The sequence below is a fragment of the Capra hircus genome, chromosome 20 (assembly GCF_001704415.2).
Source record: "Capra hircus breed San Clemente chromosome 20, ASM170441v1, whole genome shotgun sequence".
NCBI lineage: Eukaryota > Metazoa > Chordata > Mammalia > Artiodactyla > Bovidae > Capra > Capra hircus.
Window position 1 is genome coordinate 56,635,549 of NC_030827.1, and position 24,777 is coordinate 56,660,325.

Sequence of the window (24,777 nt, forward strand, 5' to 3'; positions counted from 1 at the left end):
TCATTACCATCGAAGGACACATTCAACAATTCAATGATGTGTTGTAGTGGATACTGTGGTATGCTGCCTAATCTCCCCTCCAGGATGGAGGCACTCCCCCAGATGCCAGGAGAACTGGCCTCCGATATCTCACTGTTGGGCCTGTCTCTGGGAATAGCCCTTAGCAGAAGGAGGCTGCCTTGACCAAGGCCTCATCTCTGCATCCAGCAGCTGGTCCCCTTGCCTAGATTAGGTCAACTCTGACAGCTTCCCCAGCTCCAGAGCTCTCCATGGGACCGTCTGAGGCCTTCGCTGCAACTGCAACATAGTTCTCCTACTATGCATTCCTCTCTCCAACTTCTCCCACTATGGATTCCTTTTTCTGGTACTTCCTTATAGGTAAAGAGCCCCAAGGCACTCCCCAGTAAAAAAAAAAAAAAAAAAAGTCCTGAATGTAAATCTCCATCTCAGAGTGTGTTCAAGAAAGCATAACTAAAGCCAATAGTGGTAGGAAAGCTCCCAGGAAGCTCTTACGTGAGATCCGGAGCTGGGTCACCAGCTTATTGTTGTTGTTCAGTCCCTAAGTCATGTCCAACTCTGCCACCCTATGGGCTGTAGCACCCCAGACTTCTCTGTCCTTCACTATCTCCTGGAGTTCGCTCGAATTCATGTCCATAAAGTCAGTGATCCTATCTAACCATCTCATCCTCTGCCACTCCCTTCTCCTTTGCCTTCAGTCTGTCCCAGCATCAAGGTCTTTTTAGCATCAGGTGATCAAAGTATTGGAGCTTCAGCTTCAGCAATAGTGTTTGCAATGAATTTTCCTTTAGGATTGACTGGTTTGATTTCCTTGAAGTCCAAGTGACTCTCAAGAGTCTTCTCCAGCACCACAATTTGAAAGTGTCAATTCTTTGGTGCTCACCCTTCTTTATGGTCCAACTCTCGACATGACTAGTGGAAAAACCATGGGGCTTCCCAGGTGGCGCTAATGATAAAGAACCTGTCTGCCGGTACAGGAGATATAAGAAATGCTGATATGATCCCTGGATCAGGAAGATCCTGTGGAGGAGGGCATGGCAACCTACTCCAGCATTCTTGCCTGGAGAATCCCATGGACAGAGGAAACTGGCAGGCTAAGTTCAGAGGATTGCAAAGAACTGGACACAACTGAAGTGACTTGGTATACATGTTTGCACCTTTGTTGGCAAGCTGACCTCAGCCAATGAGAACACCATCTCTGGGGGTAGGTGGAGAACAGCTAGCCCCCAGCACTCTGTAGCCCTGCAATTGTTAAAACTTTCACTGTGGTGAGACAGCCAGGAGGGAATGCATAGAAGGGTGCAGGATCTGGACATCTGAGAGGTTCAAGGGAAGTGGTAATCGTAGGTGCAGTGGAATTATATGGCTGTTGCTGAGTGTTGTAGAATGACTTAGAGGAAGCAGTGAAAGGCTGGAGTGATTAATCACCAATCTAAGGCTAAGTGTGAGAGCCAAAAGGCTTTGGAGGTTTATAGAGAGACTCCCATCTCCTGCAGCCAGAGGCAGGAAAAAATGCCAGCATTCAACCTTGGACTTAATTAGAAGGCCAACAGAGCTCCAGAGAAGTTTGAATTTTTCAACCCCAGCAAGTCTGCTATGCCAAGGTCAGGGCCCTAATTGAGAATAAATGAGATGCTGAGACTTGAGATGCAGACAGCTGTGTTCATGCACTATTAAAACTCTGGAATCTCCAAATGCCCTTGAACCCCCTGGGCCTGCTCTTCCCCATGAAAAGTTAGCTCTGCCCCCTTACTTGAAAATGAGGCAGCAGCCTGTCCACCATCAGCATGACACCAGCTCCCAAGCCAAGATCCACCCCTACCTCCATCCCTGGACCCTAGACCAGTAACCAGAATGGGGATCAGAAACTACACCCTATGGGTCAAGTCTAGCCTGTAGTCTGTTTTTTTATGCATAAAGTGTTATTGAAACATGGCTCTGCTCATTCCGTTACATCATGTCTGTGGCTGCTGTCAAGCCAGAGTGAGAGACTCGAATCGTTGCAACAGAGTCTAAAACAAGACTGGCTCTTTACAAAGAAAGTTTGCTGACCCCTGAGGAGAAGAAAATGGCAACCTACTCCAGTATTCTTGCCTAGAGAATCCTGTGGACAGAGGAGCCTGGTGGGCTGCTGTCCATGGGGTTGCACAGAGTCGGACGCGACTGAAGTGACTTAGCAGCAGCAGCAGAGCTCAAGTCATGTCATAATAAAACCCAGCAGGAGAAGTGCCGGTTCTGATAAGGGAGTAAAGGGAAAATACACTGAAGACAATGAAGGTCTTAGCCAGTAAATACTAGCAGAACTGGAAGAGTACACATGGGATTGAGTTCGGAAGGGCCTGGATTAGGAGGATTTCCACATGAAAGAACTCTCCTGACATATAGGGTTTATTAACACTCTCTTGGTTGGCTCTTGGAAGCTTAGGAAAGCAATGACCATGCTAAGTGGAGGATATATGTGAGCAGTGCCTTGGCAGACACTGGAGAAAGGGATCAAAATTCTCCAAGAAGCAGGCATGCCAGAGTGGATATGCTCTGTATGATTGGAAAATCTACCAATTCGCTGTGTTTTATAGGGGCACCCAGAGGATGCTCTGGTTACCAAGGCTGTAAGCAATGAACTGGTGAGAGCGACATCCTCTTCCCTGAGAGTCTAGTGGGCTGACTTCTGCAGGCACGGCTGATGCTATAAAAGATGCTGATACAGAATTGGGCTCCCTGGAAACAATGAAGATGAGATCTCAGTTTGTCAGAGGTCAGGTCATTATTGTTCCATTGCTTAGTTGTGTTTGACTCTTTGCAACCCCATGGACTGCAGCACGCCAGGTTTCCTTGTCCTTCACTGTCTCTCAGAGTTTGCTCAAACTCATGTCCGTTGAGTTGATGATGTCATCTAACCATCTTATCCTCTGTCGTCCCCTTCTTCTCCTGCCCTCCATCTGTTTTCAGCATCAGGGTCTTTTCCAATGAGTCAGCTCTTCACATCAAGTAGCCAAAGTATTGGGGCTTCAGTTTTGGCATCAGTCCTTCCAATGAATATTCAGGGTTGATTTCCTTTAGGATTGATTGGTTTGATTTCCTTGCAGTCCAAGGGACTCTCAAGAGTCTTCTCCAGCACTGCAGTTCAGAAACATCAGTTCTTTGGCTCTCAGTTTTTTTTATGGTCCAATTTTCGCATCCATACATGACTACTGGAAAAATCATAGCTCTTAGGGCTTTGAGGTCAGGTAGCAAAACTTAAATATTGGAAGCAAAGAGGATGCAATTTAAATGAGTTAAGGGGCCCCTCACTCACAGAGAGCCATGAAGATGACCAATAGAACCTGATATTGTTAAGGGCAGGAAGAAGAGTGGCTAATTAAGATAATGCTGACAATCCTCCCCAGTGACAAGTCATGGCCATCTTCCAGACCTGAGCTGTTCCTTCAACTTCAAAGCGGGCGCCTGAAGGAAAGGCTGGTTTGAAAAAGGATCCTGCAATACCAAGGCAAGGGCAAATAGTAATAATTTTCCTAGTCTTTATCCAAAGGTTTGTGGGTAAACTTTTCCTTGGGTAACTATAGAGTGGCTTCCCAAAGATTTCAGAGACTCTTGGGCATGGCAGTTTCCATTGATATGCAGAGATTTTGTGTTTCATCATGGCTCTTTACTCAAGTTGGGCCTAGTTGGGTGGGGGTAGGTAGTAAGATATCCAGGCCCAGTCTTGCACACAGTGGGTTCTTTGGCTCCATGGGTCCACTTGGTGATTATTGGTTCAGTCTCTGAATGTGTCAGTAAATGGACTTCCTGCATAGTTGCCAGAATCTCTTCATTGTCTCTCTGGTTTGTAGAGTGAGCTGCTGTAGAGGAGAAGGCCACATGGAAGAGGACCCTGAGATGTTCCCACTATGGTTGAGAGAGTAGTTTAAAAAAAACTGTATCACAGATGGGGAGAGTGGCGGCAATATCTGCTCCCTTAACAGACTCCACACTGCCAGGGTAGTGGGCCCCATCAGGCCCCCATTTAATTTGCCACTCTGCCCCATGTGAAACCAGCATCCTGGACTGCCCTGGTGGTGCAGTGGATAACCTGCTAGCACAAAGGACATGGGTTTGATCCCTGGTCCAGGAAGATTCCACATGCCATGCCACAACTTCTGAGCCCGAGTGATGCAACTGCTGAAGCCCATGCACCTAGATCCTATTCTCTGAAACAAGAGACGGCACTGATGAGAAGCTTGCTCCCCACGACTAGAGAAAGCCAGTGCAAAAGAAAAAAAATAAATAGAAAAGCAATGAAGACCCAGTGCAGCCAGAAAACATAATAAAAATAATAAACAAGTAAAACCAGGATCCTGATCATTGAGAACAGACTTAGTGCATTACCATTGCTACATATCCAACCTGGCAGCACAGACTCCAGCTCTGAGACCCCAAAGCTACGTCCTCCCCTGACCAGCCAGTTACGTGTTAGCAACTTGATGGCATGGGATCCCTTTCAATCTGCCAGTGGCAATGACCAGAATTAATGCGTATTCTTTGCCTTTGCCTTTCCTACCTAAATGGACTCAGTCGGAACTGCCATCCATGAGTTCGTAGGTTATTTGATAAACTGGCATGGGATTATACACAATGTGACCCTGAACCAAGAATCCCATTTAGTAGCAACTGGAGCCTACCTACACAGAAACACACCATCCAGAAGCCGCCTGCCTAATAGAGCCTCTGGAAGACACAGCTAAGGAGACAGCCTGGAGATGATACCCCGGGAGGACTGGGTGGCATTAAATCAACGTCTGTTATATAGTGCTGTGCTCCCAATAGGTGGAATTGATTGGTCTGTAAAACAAGGATTGGAAGGAGGCCAGGCCCACTGACCATTACTCTCAATGACCTGCTTGGGGAATTTGAGTTCCTCATCATTGTACATTTGGTCTCTTGGGCCCTGGTGTTCAGGGAGAGGTTGCTCCTATCAGGGGACACGGTGAGAATTGCATTCAGCTTGAAGCTACAGCTGCTGCCTCGTTACAGCCACATCCACCCACGTGATTCACTAGGCTGTTCCTTGGGACTCCTTGGCCACATTTTAAAGCTAAAAGAAAAAGTAGAGCAGCTATGGCTTGACTTTGGTCATTTACCACCATGGCCATGTCCTCAAGGTCACCCCTTGAGGGCTCGGAGCCCTCAGAGATGAGAACTGGTTCACCCCACCGGTAAGCTACCCTGACTAGTGGGGATGCTCTAGAAAGGATCGCTGGGAGGGAGACAGTGGTACCAGCTGTAGTGGCAGGGGCTGGAGTTCATCCCAACAATCTCCCTTCTTCTTAACATTTCCCCCTGAAAAAGGGATCATCCAGAATCACATGGAGGGAAGAGCCCCTGGAGGAGGCCATGGAAACCCACTCCAGTATTCTTGCCTGGAGAATTCCATGGACAGAGGAGCCTGGCGGGCTACAGTCCATGGGGTCACAAAGAGTTGGACACCAATGAAGCAAGTTAGCATGCATGCATTCCCACACGAGACAAAATCAGTGTATATAGGAATTGGATTTGGAGGGCTTGAGGAGTGAGCTGTAATAGATATAGGGGGTCTCTGCTTCAGGAATGAAGCATTCATTGCTTGGGTAGTTGGAAGGGTTGACTGACTTTTGCAAATGTACTCACCAGTGAGTCCCACTCAGGAATGGCCCTTGGCCAAAGGGCAATGCCTCAGTCAAGGTTACAGCCAATTTCCAATGGCATCTGGAGATGGGCTCCTTAAGGACACAAAGGCCTGGCCCCCTTGCCTCTGTGAAGGTCTCCGAAGGGCCATGTCCACTTGCTGTCTCCTTCTGGTATCACTAAGACTCCTTCTGCAGCTGCATCCCAGCTCAGCTTCTCCCTACTCCCCATCCTGCCTCCCTCAGTCCTCAAAGCGGGTATGTGAGAGCACTTCCCCCCAAAAGCCCCTGCGTGTGACCTTCCATCTCAGAAGCTGGTCCCCAGGAACCTAAGACCACACTCTGGTTTAGGCATCTTACAAATGCATTTTCCCAGTTGTTGTAACTCTGGGGTTAAAATAGACCTGTGAGTAAGAGTGAACAATTTTCCCTTACAAATTGAAAATTAAAATATTCAGTAGTTTCATTCAGCAGAAAACCTTGTGCTGAACACAAAGGGCTCTGTTTCAATGGGAAGGCATCTCCACACAGCATCTCATCTCTCAGCGAGCTTTTGGTGTTTCAATTATTTATTTTTTAATCAAGTTCTAATCTGTTGTTTGGATAGATGTTTCTGAAGTATTTTTTAATGTAGGAAGTTTTTTTAAAAAAATTAAATCTCGGTCTGTCATTATATAGACTGTGTGGGCAGATGGTAAATGGAGTTATCTTTAACCCCTGTATGCTATTAGCTTGCTTCACTGTCTCCCTGGAAGAGAAGGGTTGTTAGAATTGTTCTTTTCTTCCCTCCACTCACAATTAATTTTGCTTCACTTTGGGATTTCCAGCATCGGATTTTGGGGAAAAAAATCCAAATATCACCTTAACCTCTTTAAAGAGGATCACAGACAACTGATCTGCAAATTGATCTCTTTCCACCTCCGAATTATTTCTTTGCAAAGAGAAAGACATGTTCACTGAGCATAGTGTAGATCTTTCAATTCACTGAATTTTTTTCTTGAACTGTTAGCTTTTTAAAATATAAATTTATTTGTTTTCAGCTCTGCTGGGCTTTCTCTCGTTGCAGCGAGCAGTGTCTACTCTCCAGTTGCGGTGTACAGGTTTCTCACTGTGGTGGCTTCCCCTGTTGCAGGGCAGGTCTAGGGTGCTTGGGATTCAGTAGTTGTGGCTCCTAGGTTCTAGAGTGTGGGCTCAGTAGTTAAGTACCTGGGCTTAGTTGCCCTGTGACAGGAATTTTCCTGGACCAGGGATCAAATTCATGTCCCCTGCATTGCCAGGTGAGTTCTTAACCCCTGAACAATCAGGCAAGTCCTAAACTGTTAGTTTTGATGGTTTTTCTACTAAATGTGTGGTGGTATTAAGTCCCAAACAAACATATTGTAGGTGATCCATTTTTTTTTTCAAATTTTCAATCATTAAATTAATCAGATAGTATTTGCAGTGTTTCCAAATTTCAAATATATGTAAGAAATCAACATATAGATTATAGAGAGATTTTATGAGAGTTTTGTTTTCCTCAGATTGTTTATTTCATTACTTTCTAGTCCTTGGCAAGTTTGGAATTTTGTTTCTATAGGTCTTGATGTCCTCTTAAACATCATTTATTAGTGTTAAAGTTTTTTATTAGGGAATTTCCCAAACATGCACAAAGGTAGAAAGAATAGTGTAGTAGACTCCTGGGCACCCATTGTTCAGTTTCAAGAATGATCAACATTTTGCAAATTTTATTTATTTACCCACCTTTACCACCTCCTTCCTGCTCCCACCACACACACACACACACACACACACACACACACACACAATTTTTTCCTGGAATATTTGAAGAAATATCAGACACTGCATCCTTTTCCACATAAAATATTTTATCTGCATTTAATTAATATGCTTCAAAAATATAACACTGATATAAAAATATATGAGTGTTGAGTTGAGTGTTAGTTGCTCAGTTGTGTCCGACTCTTTGGGACCCCATGGACTGTAGCCCACTAGGCTCCTCTGTCCATGGAATTCTCTAGGCAAGAATACTAGAGTGGGTAGCCATTCCCTCCTCCTAGGGGTCTTCCCAACCCAGGGATCAAACCCTGGTCTCCTGCAATGCTGGCAGATTCTTTATAGTCTAAGCCACCAGGGAAGCTCTAAAATATAACTACCTGAATATTATTATATCCCAAATAACAATAAGATATTACATATTCTAATACCCAATCTATATTCAAATGTCTCCAGTCATCTCAAATTTTTCCTTACGGTTGATCTGCTTAAGTAATAAGAATCAATGATGTTCATAGACTGCATGGTTGCCATACCTCTTAACTATTTTAATCTATGTGGTCCCCCCTCCCCTCTCATACCATTGAATTTGTTGGATAAATCAAATTACTCATCCTTTATAGAATTGTACCCGTTTCTAGGAGTGTATAGTTATTTTTATATGATGTTTCTACTATGCTCCTCTGTTCTTTGTGTTTGCTGTAAACTGGTAGTTAGACCTGAGACTTGATTTAAGTTCAGATGTGTTTTGGGGTCATGTTAATTCTTAGGATGTGTACTTCCCGTGGAATCATATCAAGAGCTTAGGAAATCTGGTTGCCCCACTTTCAGAAATGTCACCAATTCATCCAGGTGGTGTCAGAATGTCCTGCGAGTTTCTTAAGAACATTTCACCTATAATTTTAGGATTCACTGATGACCATTGCTTAGATGCAGAGTTTCATTAAGGATTGAATGCAATTCTCTTGCCAGTTAGTTAGCCATAATTAGTCAGCAAATTAGCCATGATTCTCTGCGTTAGTTAGCCATAATTCTTCTATAAAGAATAATTCATTCTCATCAGTTTCTTGGCTTCCTCAAAACAGAGTTTGTATAGGAAACGCAGGCCAATTCTTTATTCTTTCCATATATTTATCAATTTCCAGAGCAATGAGTTAGTGCCCTTATGACATCCAGTGGCAACTAGCAAGTTTAAGAAAATATCATGAATCACATATATACATAATATTTTAATTGAATATGATTATTATTCTTTTAGTAGTCATAATGTTCCATTTTGCCTAATGGGCTCTCTTTCCCATTGGCTTCCTTTTGACATTATCTATTTCGTCTTTAATAGTTTCTTGCTTTTTTGCACTTTGAGATGTCCCAAGTTCATCTTGTACGTTTCACATTCCATATAGATTCTCAAAAGGTGATTTATGGGGTCAAAAGGAATAGCTATCTTTAAGGTTGTTTGAAATAGTAGAAGGTGGCTTTATAGGTGGTTAGAACATGAAAAGAATCCTAGCTCTATTGCTTACTACCTCTGGGGACCTAGAAGAGGTTTTATCTCACAACACAAGGATAAAGTGAACTCATAAGGAAGAGGAAGTTACAATAACATACAGAATTATTTTATTATAGTGTTAAGTGGAAAAAGCAGGCTTCACAATTTTATTAAAAAAACACATGAAGAAAATATTGTGATCAAATATACTAACACATCAGCAGTGGTGTCTCTTGATGATGGGACTACAGGTCATATAGTCTCTTGTTTATGCTTCTAACTCTACTGTTTCACATAACCTAGAATGGAAAGAAACAAGATAACTTCATTAAAAGAAAAATAAACCTATACAATAAATCCTATAGTGCTGATGCAAATTCATTTGGGATATGATTCATTGCATATACTTTTTGTATCTCTCATGGTCAATTTAATCCCCTTGTTCTTTAATAGGATTCAATACAAATTCTTTAATAAAGAAAAATACTGATGTACTTACCCTCTGCCATCTGCCTCATTTCTCTACACCCTGTTCTATTGATTTCAACAGACCAGGTCAGAGCTGAGCATGTCCTGCTTTCAAGGATAACCTCTGAGGGCCTCATGCTCTCTGCCTCCTTCTCCCAGGGGATAGCCTGTAGGTTCTGGGGTGACAGCTGATGGCAGAGCAGTGAAAACAGGAAGTAAAATAAAATCTCCACTTGACACACTTATAAATCAGCTTTCATATGGGACACAGTTGTTGGTGTTGGTGCACAATGAGAATGGCCTTATTGATCAGAAAACTAAACCAACTGTTCTTTGTACACCTGAGAATTCAGACTGATTCAGAGTGTGACTTGTCAAGGATGAATTCATCTGTAATCCTTTTAAACTATGGCAAATGATGAAAACTTATGGGGAAGATATCTACAGAGGTTTCTGATCTAGAATTCAATCTGCATTTCAGGAATGATGTTTTGCTCTTGGAGTCAAGGATCCTAATTTTTTCTTTTCAAATGGTTGACAAAGTTCTACAGATTTGAGGTTTAAGGGAGGATGATAATATTAACATCTTTCTTTGTTATTTTTTCCATTTATATATCTTATTTCCAAGGAGAATTCTTGATTTTTTGAGTCAGTGTAGGCTAAGTCTGACACTGGGGAAACCTGTCTACCATGGTCAGCTCAGTAGATTCCGAACAGTGACTTGCCTTGGACAGGTCTTCAGATGGCTGTATAAGAAGAAACATGTAAAATGAAGTGTCCTGGAAATTGGCAATAAATGGGGAAGGTTGTTTTTTCTCTATTCTTTTCCTTTGTGTTCCCCTCATCAATGAGCTCATTTACATGCTGATCTATAGATGAGCCAATCCCAAGTATTTAGTATCTGAACTCGCCACTAAAAGCGTTGCTTCCTTAGGACGTTCCTGGCATCCCAGTGCTTAAGCTCCTGTGCTTCCACTGCACCAGGCACAGTTCCATACCAGGTAGGGGAACTAATATAATAAGATCTTGCGTGTTGATCCCACACACCACACGGTAAGGCCAAACAAAAAAGTTGAAAGTGTTGCTTCCTTCAACAACACATCTTGCCAGGGTCCAGCCCCGGTGGATCCAGGGTAATTCGAAGTGGGGACGAGTTGGCGGCCTAGGAAAAAACTTATTTAATTACAGATATATAGAGAGATTAGAAATGGATAGTGTAGTAGGAAATAGTGGAGAAAAAGAGGCTGAATAACTTGGTTTATGTGGGATATCAATAAAATTCCAAGACAAGGAATTTGCACCATCTACGTTGGGCCACCGGTGCCACTTGAATATCAGAAGGTGCCCCTCCTTGGGCTCCTTCTCTCATGGAACTTAAAAGCCGGGGCAAGTAAGTAGATGTGGCGAGCACCCACACTCCAGATGGGAATTCAGCCAGAAAAACTGGGAGCAATAAAGAATGACACGGGGGAACCAGTCTTTTCAGAAACTGATCCCATTTCTTTATTTTTTAGGTTTGCTTATATACCTTTTGTTACACATAGAGATAAATGGAAATTTTAAAGTCACGTGGGGGTCAGCAGTCCTGACCTTTATCAAAATCAGGTGCTTCACATAAAAGTATACATAAAGGTCTTAGGGATTTTACATCATCTTCTGGCAATGAGGCCTGCTGACATTTTATGATCCTTTCTTTCTGATAACCAAAAAACTTATTTTTTCCAAGGGTGTTTTTTCTTAAACCAGGCACCACCCTCTGAAGGTAGCAGATAAAGTTGCATTCCTATAGGGTGAGGGTGTAGTGGGTTACAATCAAGAAAGGAATTTATTTAACCTAAGGTTAACATGATTAATCTTAAAGGTTAATACTTATTTCTCCTATATGCTAGTTATATTCATTATAAAGGCAGGGAATATGGAGATTTAGCAGCAAACATCAGCCCAACAAATGAAAACCCTTCACCAATGTTCCCCTTAAGATCTATTTAGTCTTAAGATAGTGATAAAGTTACATTTTTGCATAGCAAGGACACAGTGATTTATAACAAAGTACAGTGATCTATAACAAAAGAGAAAACTCATTAACTCAAAAGGTCTAGTATTGCTAACATCAAAAACTACTATATTTCCTTTTCTATATTCCAAATACATTAATATATTCCCAGGTGCCTCAGGATATGGAGGCCTGGCAGCAATCATTGACTCAACAATGAGAAAAGCCCTATGCTAACTAAGACTTTCAAAATACTCCAAACTCTGTGCTGTTTATGGTTGAGAGGTTGTCACACAGGCTAGTCTGTCAGCAGAGAGGTTTGACCTGAGACACCCTTGTCAAACCCAGGGCAGGGAATTAGCAGCAATTATTGGCACAACAAATGAAAAACCCTTCACCAATATAATTCCTAACCAACCCACTATACCAATAATTTCTAACTTCCCAAAAGAATTTGCCTTTAATAAGTCTAAAACATCTCATGCCTCTCACGATTGGGAGGCTGTAAACAATCACATGTGGCTGGACGAACCTGTACAGGCAGGCTAGATAACCTTCAGAGGAGTTCGTAATTTGAAACACTCTTGTCACGCCCAGGAATTTTTATTGGCTTGGAGCTGTAAGTTAACTCCTTCTCCGAGAGAGGTAATGGGGGGTCAGCCCCCCGTAAAGTCAGAGGTATAGGTGAGAGCATGAAACAGTAAAGTAAGTAGACTCTGGTTTTGGGGGTAGATGCTCGGGAACAGGGGGTTTCCTGAGGCTCGATCCCGCCTTTGCGTATGCCGAAGCCTCCTTCCTCATGACCTTTGCCATGGGTGGATTTCCTCATGCTGGCTCCTGGCAACATCTTTAGTGAGCTCCCATTCCTGATGCAGGTTCTCTGCTGAGTGTTGGAAAAACATTGATGATGGAGATAGAGTGCCTGTTCACAGAGACCTCCCAGCCTGGCTGGCTGGACCTGGAAATAATAGATTAGCATTGGCTACACCAGGTGTGCAGAGAAGGCAATGGCAACCCACTCCAGTACTCTTGCCTGGAAAATCCCATGGATGGAGGAGCCTGGTGGGCTGCAGTCCATGGGTTCGCTAAGAGTCAGGCACGACTGAGCAACTTCAGTTTCACTTTTCACTTTCATGCACTGGAGAAGGAAATGGCAACCCACTCCAGTATTCTTGGCTGGAGAATCCCAGGGATGGAGGAGCCTGGTGGGCTGCTGTCTATGGGGTCATACAGAGTCGGACACGACTGAAGCAACTTAGCAGCAGCAGCAGCACACCAGGTGTGATGTGTGATAGTACTCGGGACAGTGTATTAGCCAAAGAAACAGAACCCACACACCTCTCCCCCACCCCTCATTATTTTAAGGAATTAAAATAAGGCATGCAACTGTGGCATGCTGGTGAGTCTGGCATCTCCAGGGCACTCGAGCAGGCTTGAGACCAAGAGGAGTTGGTGGTGCAGTCTCAAGTCTGAAGGCAGTCCTGAGACAGAACTTCCTCTTCCTTTTTAGGAGGAATATCAATCTTTTTTTTTCTAAACTTGAGTTCTTCAGCTGATTGAATGAGGCCCACCGTCTCCCTCTTTCTTTTTCTTTCAAGTATTTATTTGGCTGTGTCAGATCTTAGTAGTGCCACTCAGGTTTCTCTCCAGTTGTGGCACAAATAGCCCTGCAGCATGTGGGATCTTAGTTCATTGACCAAGGCTAGAACCTGCGTCCCTTGCACTGGATGCAGATTCTTAACCACTGGACTACTGGGGAAGTCCCCACCTGGCTCATCTTATGTCACAAATTCAAGATGCAAGATGATACACAACAAAAATGAGTATCTCCCTCACTCCTGACCTCAAGCCACCCAAGTCCTTTCCCCAGAGAGAGCAACTATTACCAAGCGTTGTTTTCTTGTAGAGATATTCTATTCATGGATGAACAAATGAGTATGGATATTTTAAAATGATATGCCAATGATAACTTCTTGCTTTTTTTCTAGCTTGCAAAATATCTTGGAGATTGTTCCACTTGAATTTAGTTAAAGCTGCCTTTGTTTTTTATAGCTACATACTATTCCATTGAACAAATATACCATAATTTATTTAGTAGGTCCCTCAACTAGGTTGTTTTCAGTCCCACACTAGGACACACAATATGGCCATAAATATCCTGGTACATACACCCTCTACCCCCATTCTTTAGGATAGATTCCTAGAAGTATAATTGCTAGGTCTAAGGGGACATGCATTTGAAATTCTGGCATACTAGCAAATTGTCCTCCAGAGAGACCCTGCCACTTAACACACCCACAGCTGATTCTTTTCAAACCCAACTTGCAGATGCCCAGATATAAATCACAGGCATTATTTTCAAGGGTAGTGATGGATTTTGATCCATTCTCTCCTTTCCCTCATGCCCCTGGTCCATTCACTACCATTTGGGAATCTGCTGCCTATGGTGTATCCTGAGGAAAGGGAACATAGTAAAGGGAACTGGTCCATGGAGATAGCAACACCGGAGCTGCGCATGGTGACTATTTGGCTTTGATCAGTTACAGCAAAGCAGGTCTCCACCTGCTGACTTGCCAAGACCACTCAGCGCACAGGTGTCAGAAGTAGAAGTTGAACTCTTAATCAAGTTCCTGTTCAACTCTTAAACTTTTCCAAGGGGAAAAGGGGAAAAGGGGGAAGGGATGAATTGGGTGATTGGGACTGATCTATACACTACTATGTATAAAATTGGTAAACTAATGAGAGCCTAGTGCGTAGCATGGGAAACTTGACTCAATGCTCTGTGATGACCTAAATGGAAGGAAATTAAAAGATGCTTACTCCTTGGAAGGAAAGTTATGACCAACCTAGATAGCATATTCAAAAGCAGAGACATTACTTTGCAAACAAAGGTCCGTCCAGTCAAGGCTATGGTTTTTCCAGTGGTCATGTATGGATGTGAGAGTTGGACTGTGAAGAGGGCTGAGTGCTGAAGAATTGATGCTTTTGAACTGTGGTGTTGGAGAAGACTCTTGAGAGTTCCTTGGACTGCGAGGAGATCCAACCAGTCCATTCTAAAGGAAATCAGTTCTGGGTATTCATTGGAGGACTGATGTTGAAGCTGAAACTCCAGCACTTTGGCCACCTCATGCGAAGAGTTGACTCATTGGAAAAGACTCTGATGCTGGGAGGGATTGGGGCGGGGGGAGCCGGGGATGACAGAGGATGAGATGGCTGGATGGCATCACTGACTCGATGGACATGGGTTTGGGTGAACTCTGGGAGTTGGCGATGAACAGGGAGGCCTGGCGTGCTGTGGTTCATGGGGTGGCAAAGAGTTGGACACGCCTGAGCAACTGACCTGAACTGAACTGGAAGGAAATCTAAAAAAGACTGGATCTATGTATCTGGGGGCTCCCCAGTGGCTCTGCAGTAAAGAACCTGCCTCTAATGCAACAGACATGGGCAGGAGACTTGGGTTCAATCCCTGCATCGGGAATACGCCCTGGAGAAGGAAATGGCAACTGACTCCCTGGGAAATCCCATGGACAGAGGAGCCTGGTGAGCTACCATCCTTGGGGTTGCAAAAGAGGTGGACAAAACTGGGTGACCAAAAAGCAGCAACATAACTGCTTCACTTTGCTGCACAGCAGAAACTAACATGACATGGTAAAGCAACTATATTCCAATAAAAATTAATTTGAAAATACACGGACTTTAACAAAAATAAATGAGGAAAAAAGAACAATTCAAAGAAGTCTTGCCTATTTAAACTAAAACCAAATTCCTTTAAAGACTGTTTAGTCTTTGTTTATATCAGCTCAAGCTGTAGAGAGAATGAAAACGTATTATTATGTTACAAGGAGAGATTCTCACACTGGAGACCACCAACATATGCTAGAAGATTTGTAAGTTTTCTCTGAGAATATAAATATTTTATGTGTTTATTTCAAACACAATCTTTAAGGAAGAATATAAACATATAGTCTTAAATCCCCCAAATAGTTCTTGTCCAACTCATGACTTCTGGGCATCATAAATACATGACCATGTCTAAATGAACTGATTCATCTGCATCATTTATGATGTGCTAATTCATATTCATCCTGTAAAAGCTGGTTCATGTGTTTTTGTGACGGTCCATATGTCTCATTTATGAACTAGTCCACGCATGTTGTTTAGGATGGTACCTGGGACTTAGTAAGCACTTAACGAACACTAGCTATTATTGTCCTTCGGGTTCCTTAGGAAGTGGGTGTGGAATGTGTATGGTTGGGGGGGGGGCACTGGAGGAGACTAGAGGAGGCTGGATGCTGCTGGGGATGGGGCTGGAGCCCCAGAGACGGCTAGGATGCCTTCCTGGTCCTCCCAGCCATGTAACTGAAGCAACTCCAGCTTTGTAGCATTTGAGTCGTGGGGGCTGAGGACCATTTTTCTTAATTGAGGGAGAGCTAATGAGAGCTGTATTTCTTTGAATCTGCCCATTGGATGAGAACAAACATTAATTACTGCAGGGCTGGAAAGGCCAGATACAATTTACCGAAGAGAGGACATCTTCTCCCATCAGTTATAAAGCGATGTGCAGGGGACCGGAGCGCTTTTCAACAGCAAAAGTCCATCTCTGGCTGTGGCGTTAAATACAGAGCAAAGGCCCCATAAATGGTACTCCCGTGTGAAGCAATTTAACGTGGGCGGCTCCAGAAGCCATGCTCCAGCAGCCACCTCTGTGGGAGATTTCAAGCCTCAGCAACTTGCAGGATGACTGAGGAATGATAATGCTCTGGCTTCCTGACACAAGGAAGCCTGCAGAGGAGGAGCTGGCATCTCCTAACTGAAGCAAGATCCTGATGGCATGGTCATCTGCATCCCCAGTGAGGGCGGGGCTGGCTCTCCCCCTGCCAGCTCCCTCTGCCCCAGGGGACCCTATGGTCTCCTGGTGGCCGCAATTAGACAACTTCGATGCACCTGACAGGCAACACCGGGCTCCCAGGAAAATAGTGATCTGGCTGCTGCTTCTCCTTCTTTTTAATCATAAATGCAACCTACCATTTCATGTGTCACAGCTCCCATCTCACCAAAAGCCAGTCTCCCTGCTCCAGTTTGGGAGCCCAGAGGGTGTTGCTAAGTCTTGGGGACTCAGCGAGGTTGGTGGTTATCTTGAGCACATCTCTGAAATGATGCAGTTGGCTCATTATGGTAATGGCTGGGTTCCTCCGTGCTGTGCTAGTAATTTGAGCCGTCGAGGACACTGCCTTGCCCTGGGAAGCACAGGACAGGGTACAGGGAAGGCGTGGAGGAGGGTTACAGGAAGTGCTACTGGGTTTCTCATTCTCCTCTTTGTGACCATTCCCTTTAAGAGCTGGAAACCTGAGTCCCCGGGACCCCAGCACCTGTCTCTCCAGAGCAGATCCAGGGCCTGTTGGACCCTGGGTGTGCCTGGTGTGTCCAAGTGAGCAGCACCTCTGGCTCACTCCATCAGCTCCACTCTCCTGGTCAAGGGGCCACTGCGGTCCCTGTTCCCAGGCCTCCCCCAGGTCCTGCTCCGCTTCATATCTCTGGGTTCCTGGGAGGACCGGGGCATGTTGTCTCATGTAACAGCACTGCTGCCTGTGGAGTTGAGGCCATGGGGTTAAGAGGCCATGTGGCTCAGTGGTTAAGAGTTTGACGCTCTCTGTTGGAATCTGGGCTCTCCCTCTTGCTGTGTGTCTTTGAGGCAACTGCTTACCCTCTCTGTGACTTAGTTTCCTTATCTGTAAAGTCTGGATGATAGCAGTACCTCCCTCAAGGATGGTCAGAATTAAATGACATCTTGTATGTAGAGTAAATGGAACAGTGCCTTCTATATAAGCAGCCCCCTGGTCCCTGATCCTAGCTACTTCCTGCTTTGACCTAAGACCTCTTTCTTGGGGCTCAGATCTGGCTGGACTGGGGGGTGGGGTGGGCAGGGAAGGAGGGCTCTGCCTCGTGGTCTGCATCTCATCGTGACCTCTTGCCTTTGCAGTAGCAACTTGCCCCTCCTCATTCTAGTACAAAAGAAGTTCAGAAGCTCCCAGGTGTGTCAGCTTTGGGGGCTGCCTGTGTGAACCAGCCTTGCTTTGCTAGGCCCTGTGGACAACCTTAGATCATTTGGGGTGTCCTCTGTAGGCCAGTGCACCCCCTATGGAACCTTCTCACCCATCTTACCAGCCAAAGCCCTTGGGTCACATTTGAGTTTCATTTCTAAGTGTGTTGCCATGATCACCAAGATGACTCCCGAGCTGGGGGAGAAGAAAAGCCTTTACAAATACCCTCAGCCCCTAGTTAGTTTCTGCTGGAGGCTGGCAGGCTGAGCCAATAGGTATTGGCTCCAGAGGCAGATCCCTTCCTGCAGGTCTCCACACACACCCCGATGGTAAGAATTTCTTCTTGGGATTAGATGGTGTTAGGAACTCCTGATCAGGAGGAGCATTCTCCTCTGTTAGGAGAGAATTGGAGGAGGTTTTGGTCTTTCTGGGCTCCTGGCTGGGCCCAAGATCCTGGATTTTGACTCCAGGAGTTTTCTAGTCCTGCTGAAGTTAGCAAGGATGGTGAACATGAATTATTTGCCACTTTTCGTGCATGTATGAGGATATCAATTATGATTTACATTTTTATTAAATAATCCTTTTTAAAAAATTAGTTTACTCTTTTTAAAATTTTATTTGGATGCTTTCGTTAATTTATTCGTTTATTTCTTGGCCACACCAACTGGCATGCAGAATCTTAGTTCCTAGACCAGGGATTGAACCTGCACCCCTTGCACTGCCAGCACAGAGTCTTAACCCCTGGACTGCCAGGGAAGTCCTACTACTAAGCAATCTTGACTATTATTCCCTTTGTTTATATCTTCCAATGATTATTTTAACCCCTCTTTCATCTTTGCCTTTTGACATAATTATTTTAACCTGTCCCTTTAAAAAATAGTCTTATTGAGGTCAATTGATAAACAAAGAACTGCATGCATGTAATGTGGACAATCTGATGAGTTTGAACATCTCGGAACACCTGTGATTCCATCACCATGATTGAGACAATAGACTCAGCCAATACCTCCCAGAGTTTCCCTGTGTCTCTCCAACCCCACCAGCCAGTAGGTTTTATATGGTAAGAAAAAAGTCTTTATTATGTGGTTCCCTCTCTTTTCACATTAAAATATTGTATTTACTGGCAGTCATTTGATTTGTACTTTTCCTCTGTCCATGGAATTTTTCAGGCAAGCATACTGGAGTAGGTTGCCATTTCCTCCTCCATAGGATCTTCCCAACCCAGGGACTGAACCCGTGTCTCTTGCATCTCCTGCACTGGCAGGTGGATTCTCTATCATTAGTACCAGCTGGGAAGTCCTCGGACTTTTAGTACTGTTTAAAAAAGACCGAGGCATATTACAGATTTTAAGAGATTTTTGGAACAAAAATCTATTTGACTTGGGAAACCTCAAACTGGAAGTGGTTAGGAATGCTCTGCTGACAGGATCAGGGGAAATAATTATACAGAAATGGCAGGAACAAAGTGAGAAAATGATTGGTTGGTTGTAGCCTAAAGCCTAGTTGGCTATTTGTGTTTGGTTGTCCTTAGATTTTGATTTCAAAACTTGAGGCCTTTATAGGTTTGGAATGCCTTTGGCTTACACAGGCTGCCATGGTCTTGGTGCCAGCTCCGTCTAATGGCCTACTTGTCTAACTGATTTAAAGATATCAATTGAATCCAATAAAAATGGACAATGATTAACCATCTATATTTATTTTAAAAATGAAAATAAGTTTTATTTAAAAAATAGAGTTCCACTGAAGACTAAACTGAGCATAATCTCTGCTTTAAGGAGGTGAGTCCAACAGTTTAGAAACCAATAATCTGGGGATAAACTCCTCCTCCACCCCACACATACTCTCTGCCTCTCTTTCGGGTTTTTTTTCTTTTTTCAAAATCTCTCTCTCATGAACACACACAGTAAGTGACAGACTGATGTTAATGGATGATTGTTTTTTCCAGCTCAACTGGGGTTCTAGGGTAGAGATAGAAATACGGTCTATGGGGGTCTCAATATATGGACTGGCTGCTCTCACTAGCAACAGGCCTCTGGGAGATCAACTTGGTCGCTTTGGGCCCAAGTTTCCATGTCTTTAAAAAATACAAATGTGACTTCTTATTTTATAAGATCACTTCCTGTTCTATCACTAGAAGACTTCCAACTTGCAGTAGCCATTTATCCACAAGCCACAAAGGCAAGGGCTTATTTGCATACAAATAGAAGGCTAAACAGGAGATGCAGATAAAGGCCCTCACAGTCTGGATGGCCTGTGAGGACACCATCCTTTGGGAGGTGCCCAGATAGGACCAGCTCAGGCTGGAGACATGAACCGAGCTGGAGCGGCAGGGCGATATCAGTTATCACGGGCTCCCGGTACACTAAGCGGTCTCAGAGTCTTCAGTGCTTAGCTTGGGGGAGGCCTTATCACTCCAGCTCTGGAATTTGGAGCCATTATCTACCAGAGCAGAGGGAGTGAAAAATAATGTCTGGGCCTGATGGACAGCGGCTAGCAGCCCTTCATACAATGACCTTGGTTGCTCACAGAAAGGCGTCTTGGAAGAAAGAAGCCAGGAGGCCAAGACAGAATGTTCAGGACCTCTGGGAGATCCCTGGGGGCACCTCGGGAAAGTTCCTTCGACTCCCTGCAACTGAGTTTTAGTCTTCATTTTGTAAACAGTTATTGTTTGACTTCTTTTCTCACTGTGCTGTTACAAGAATAAAATAGAATCATGTGGCAGTGGTGCTTTGGAAAATTAGAAATAGCATCCATACAAACCATCAGTTTTCAGGCAACCCGTATCAGTGGGTATTATACACACAGTGTGTATTATATCCTGCGAATGGTAGTAACCGCCAACATTTGTAAAGAGCTTACTATGCGGCAGCATTGTTGTGGGTGTTTTAAATAAATCCATGTGCTTAATTCTTAAGACCTATGAGATAGGTGCCACCACTGTACCCACTTAAGAGATTAGAACATGGAGGTAAAGGGATTTACCTAAGGTTACAGCTATTATGTGTTTCAGCTGAGGCTCCAACTCCCTCTAGAACCTGCCCTTTTAACCACAAGGTCATACTCCCCTCAATAAAAATCATGGTGATAAGGCAATTTAGAAACATCCTTTTATGCGATGTACCTTGTTTTTATTTGAGATATTATAATCTTGATATATATTTTAGTTAATATTATGTAAGTATATTCCCATGTCTTTAAACCACTATTCCTAAACATAGCTGAAGGGCACATATTGTTATATTGAAAGGAATTACTATAATCTACGTAACCCATGATTCAATGTTTAGTTTTTTTCCATTACAAGTAATCTTAAAATAAACATCTTTTCTATAATTTGTATCACTCCTCAAAAGTGAAATTTTTGTGTTTAGAAAGTGTTTATGTAATTTTATTTGAAAATTATTTTATGCAAATTTTCAAGTGAAAAAAGTGGAAGTTGCTCAGGCATGTCCAACTGCTTGTGACCCTATGGACTACACAGTCCATGGAATTCTCCAGGCCTTGCAACCCCGGGGAATTCTCCAGGCCAGCATACTGCATTGGGTAGCCATTCCCTTCTCCAGGGGATCTTCACAACCCAGGGATCGAACCCAGGTCTCCCGAATTGCAGGAGGATTCTTTATCAGCTGAGCCGCCAGGAAAGCCCAGGGAAGCAAATTTTCAAGTATATCAAAAAGTAGTAAGAATTATCTAATGAACCCTGGCTTCCCATCACCAGCTTCAACAGTCATCCACACCCAGAAAATCTTGTTTCATCTATTCCCTCCCCATTCCAAGCTCTTGTGAAGCAAGTCCCAGATGTTATTGCATATGAAGATATTTCAGGATGCATTTCTAGAGGACAAGGCTTCATTAAAAAATATCTACAATATTGTTGTCACATCTAAAATTCTTAATAATAATTTTTAGTAATTTAATAATTAATAATTTAATAATAATTTTTAATAATTCTTTAGTAGTGTCAGATAGCTTGTCAATTCACATTTTCCTGGTTATTTTATATATTTCAATTGGTATCCAAATTAGTTCCACTTATCAATTCAGTTCAGTTCAGTAGTTCAGTCGCGTCTGACTCTCTATGACCCCATGAACTACAGCACACCAGGCTTCCCTGTCTATAACTAACTTCTGGAGCCTGCTCAAACTCATGTCCATCGAGTTAGTGATGCCATCCAACCATCTCATCCTTGTCCCCTTCTCCTCCTGCTTTTAGTCTTTCCCAGCATCAGAGTCTTTTCCAGTGAGCCAGTTCTTTGTGTCAGGTGGCCAAAGTATTGGAACTTCACCTTCAGCATCAGTCCTTCAGGACTGATTTCCTTTAGAACGGACTGGTTTGATCACCTTGCAGCCCAAGGGACTCTCAAGAGTCTTCGACAACACCACAGTTTAAAAGCATCAATTCTTTGGCATTCAGCTTTCTTTGTGGTCCAACTCTCACATCCATACATGACTACTGGAAAAACCATAGCTTTGACTAGATGGACCTTTGTCAGCAAAGTAATGTCTCTGCTTTTTAATATGCTGTCTAGGTTGGTCATAGCTTTTCTTTGATTAGGTAATACTTTTTAAAATTTATTATTGAAATACAGTTGATTTATAATGTTGTGTTAGTTTCAGGTAGACAGCAAAGTGAATCTGTTTTATATATATACCTAGAGGGACCATCCAAGATTCAGGCAGGAAATTCTTCCATCCTTCTCTTCATCTAGTCCTGAGCTCCTGGAACAACTGGTGCTGGCTGTTTACCCAACAGCAAACCTATCCCTGTCTCTGTCCCATGGCTTCTTATTTCCTGCCAGATCCATCTTCCCACCATGATATACACAAGCCAGATATGTTCCTAAATCGTCTTGATGATTCTCTTGAAGCCAGTCCTTGCTGCAGGGAACTAAAAGGAAAAAATGCTGTATGTATATGTGAGGGATGTTAAAAAAAGTTGATTTCCTAATAAAAAGAGAGAATCCTTTGGATGGCAAGCAGATCAAACCAGTCAATCCTAAAGGAGATCAACCCTGAGTATCCACTGGAAGGACTGGTACTGAAGGTGAAACTCCTATACTTTGGCCACCTGATGCGAAGAGCTGACTTGTAGGCAAAGACCCAGATGCTGGGAAAGATTGAAGGGACAAGAAGAAGGAGGCGGCAGAGGATGAAATGGTTAGATAGTGTCATTGACTCAACCGGCATGAATTTGAGCAAACTCCAGGAGACAGTGAATGATAGGGAAGCCTGGTGTGCTGCAATCCATGGGGTGGCAAGGAGCCAGATAGGACTTAGTGACTGGACAACAATAAAAGAGATTCATAAGAGGAAGTACCAATATTTTTCACTGGATGTGGGTGATGCCTGGCTCTCTGCAGCAGTCCTCTTGAAGTTCCAAGAAGGGACATTCCAATACTGGGAAGTGCAGATTAGAAGGATAGAAAGAGCCTGAGATGCTATCCCTGAACTGTCACACCAGTCTGGGAATTACTCTTCTTCTGAGCTTCTTGCTTTACGAGATAGATGTCGTTATTGTTCAAACTACTTTCGAGTGATTAGGTAGGAACCTGCATCTGAAAATATCCTGGTACAGTCTCTTTGTTCCAACTTCCACTGCACACTCGGGCTCCTTGCTTCTATACCCAAGGCAGCTCCCTCATCAGAAACACAGACATAGTTCATAGTCCAGGAACCGCCCTTGGGCACCGGGCTTAGGACTACACAGACATACACACACACACACACACGGTGCCTTCATTCTCTTTCTTTCAGTTCAGTGTGTGTGTGTGTGTGTGATGTATTTAAGTGCCCAGGGAGTATCGATGAAGCCCAGAATCCACAGATGTGAAGTGACAGAGGAGATGAGTGGCTCTGAGGCAGGAGGGTCTGGATAATGAGTGAGATGTTTCACAGACGTGTGGGAGGTGTGTCCTCTTTAATCATGCCTTTTCTGAGGCTCTTGCCAAGGAGACATTTGTACTCTGTTGACTCAGCATTAGCCAGAAAATCCAAGACAGGCTGGATATGCTTTGAAAGGGCTAAAGATGCCTGAGGAGTGGGCTCCTAATAAGGGGTGCAAGGTATTTCTATCGAGGTCAGGAAAGAGAAACTGCTCCTCTGGGTTCACATGACCAACTGGAAGGATTCTTGATGCCCTGCAGAAGCCAGGAGGCTTGGGAGGAAATAGTCATACAGTCTTAAAGTAAGACCTAAAGCATGTGACCACTGCACATAGTCAGATTTGTACTCCAAATGTTGGGCAATCAGATGTCTAAGTTCCAGGGGAAAGAATAAGTAAGAGGTTAGAGTCAACTTGGCTTATGGAAAAGCTGGGCTTGGATGCAGAGGACCGGATAGTCTGGGAAAGGCAGGGCAGGGCACAGACATGAGGTAGTGAAATGGGAGGAAAAGAACTCAGTCAACTCCGAGGGGAGGAAAACCACCATGGAAGCTTCTAGAACATTACAGGTCACCAAAAGCTATGGCCACAGAAAGCAGGTATTTAACACAATGCTCCTCACTAGGAAATAGACCTTGAATGCAGCCCAAGCCTGATGATGCATCAGTTATTAGATGGAGAGCTTCTGTAAGAAATACATGTCGGAGGTCACTGAGAGGACGAGACCACTGGTCAACCCTCCAGCTGGACTTGGGTCATCGGAGGCTCCTCATCACCCCTTCCTGTCCTTGGAACATACATTCTGCCCATCGTTCCCATGGTGGGAGCTGTCCCCCAGAACACAGCCGTGAGAGGGCAGTGAGTGGCTGAACCCAGTTAAAGCCTCCTATAAAGTTTGATGTGAGCATATGTGGTGGTCGATGGGTCTTGCAAGAACCAGAGCAAGCCTTGTATATGGTATGTGAGTTCCCTTTCTTCTGAGACCCTCCACCTGCCAGTCTGGACGAGCTCCCTCTATTCTGTCTCTCCTTGTCTTCTGTGTGGGCATCAGGCAGATCACGAACCAACACCATCTACATTTTGTAGATTCTGATTCAGTAATTTTGCTGGTTCTAATTTCATTGGTTCCTGGAATCTCTCTTTTGAGGAAGATTTACAGGTGATTCTGATGACCTGTCTGATTTACAGGTGACCTGAGTTAAGCTAGTGGAAACAGTGTCAGACTTTATTTTTGGGGGGGCTCCAAAATCACTACAGATAGTGACTGCAGCCATGAAATTAAAAGATGATTACTCCTTGGAAGAAAAGTTATGACCAACCTAGATAGCATATTGAAAAGCAGAGACATTACTTTGCTAACAAAGGTCTGTCTAGTCAAGGCTATGGTTTTTCCAGTGGTTTTCCCTATGGTTTTTCATGTATGGATGTGAGAGTTGGACTATGAAGAAAGCTGAGCACTGAAGAATTGATGCTTT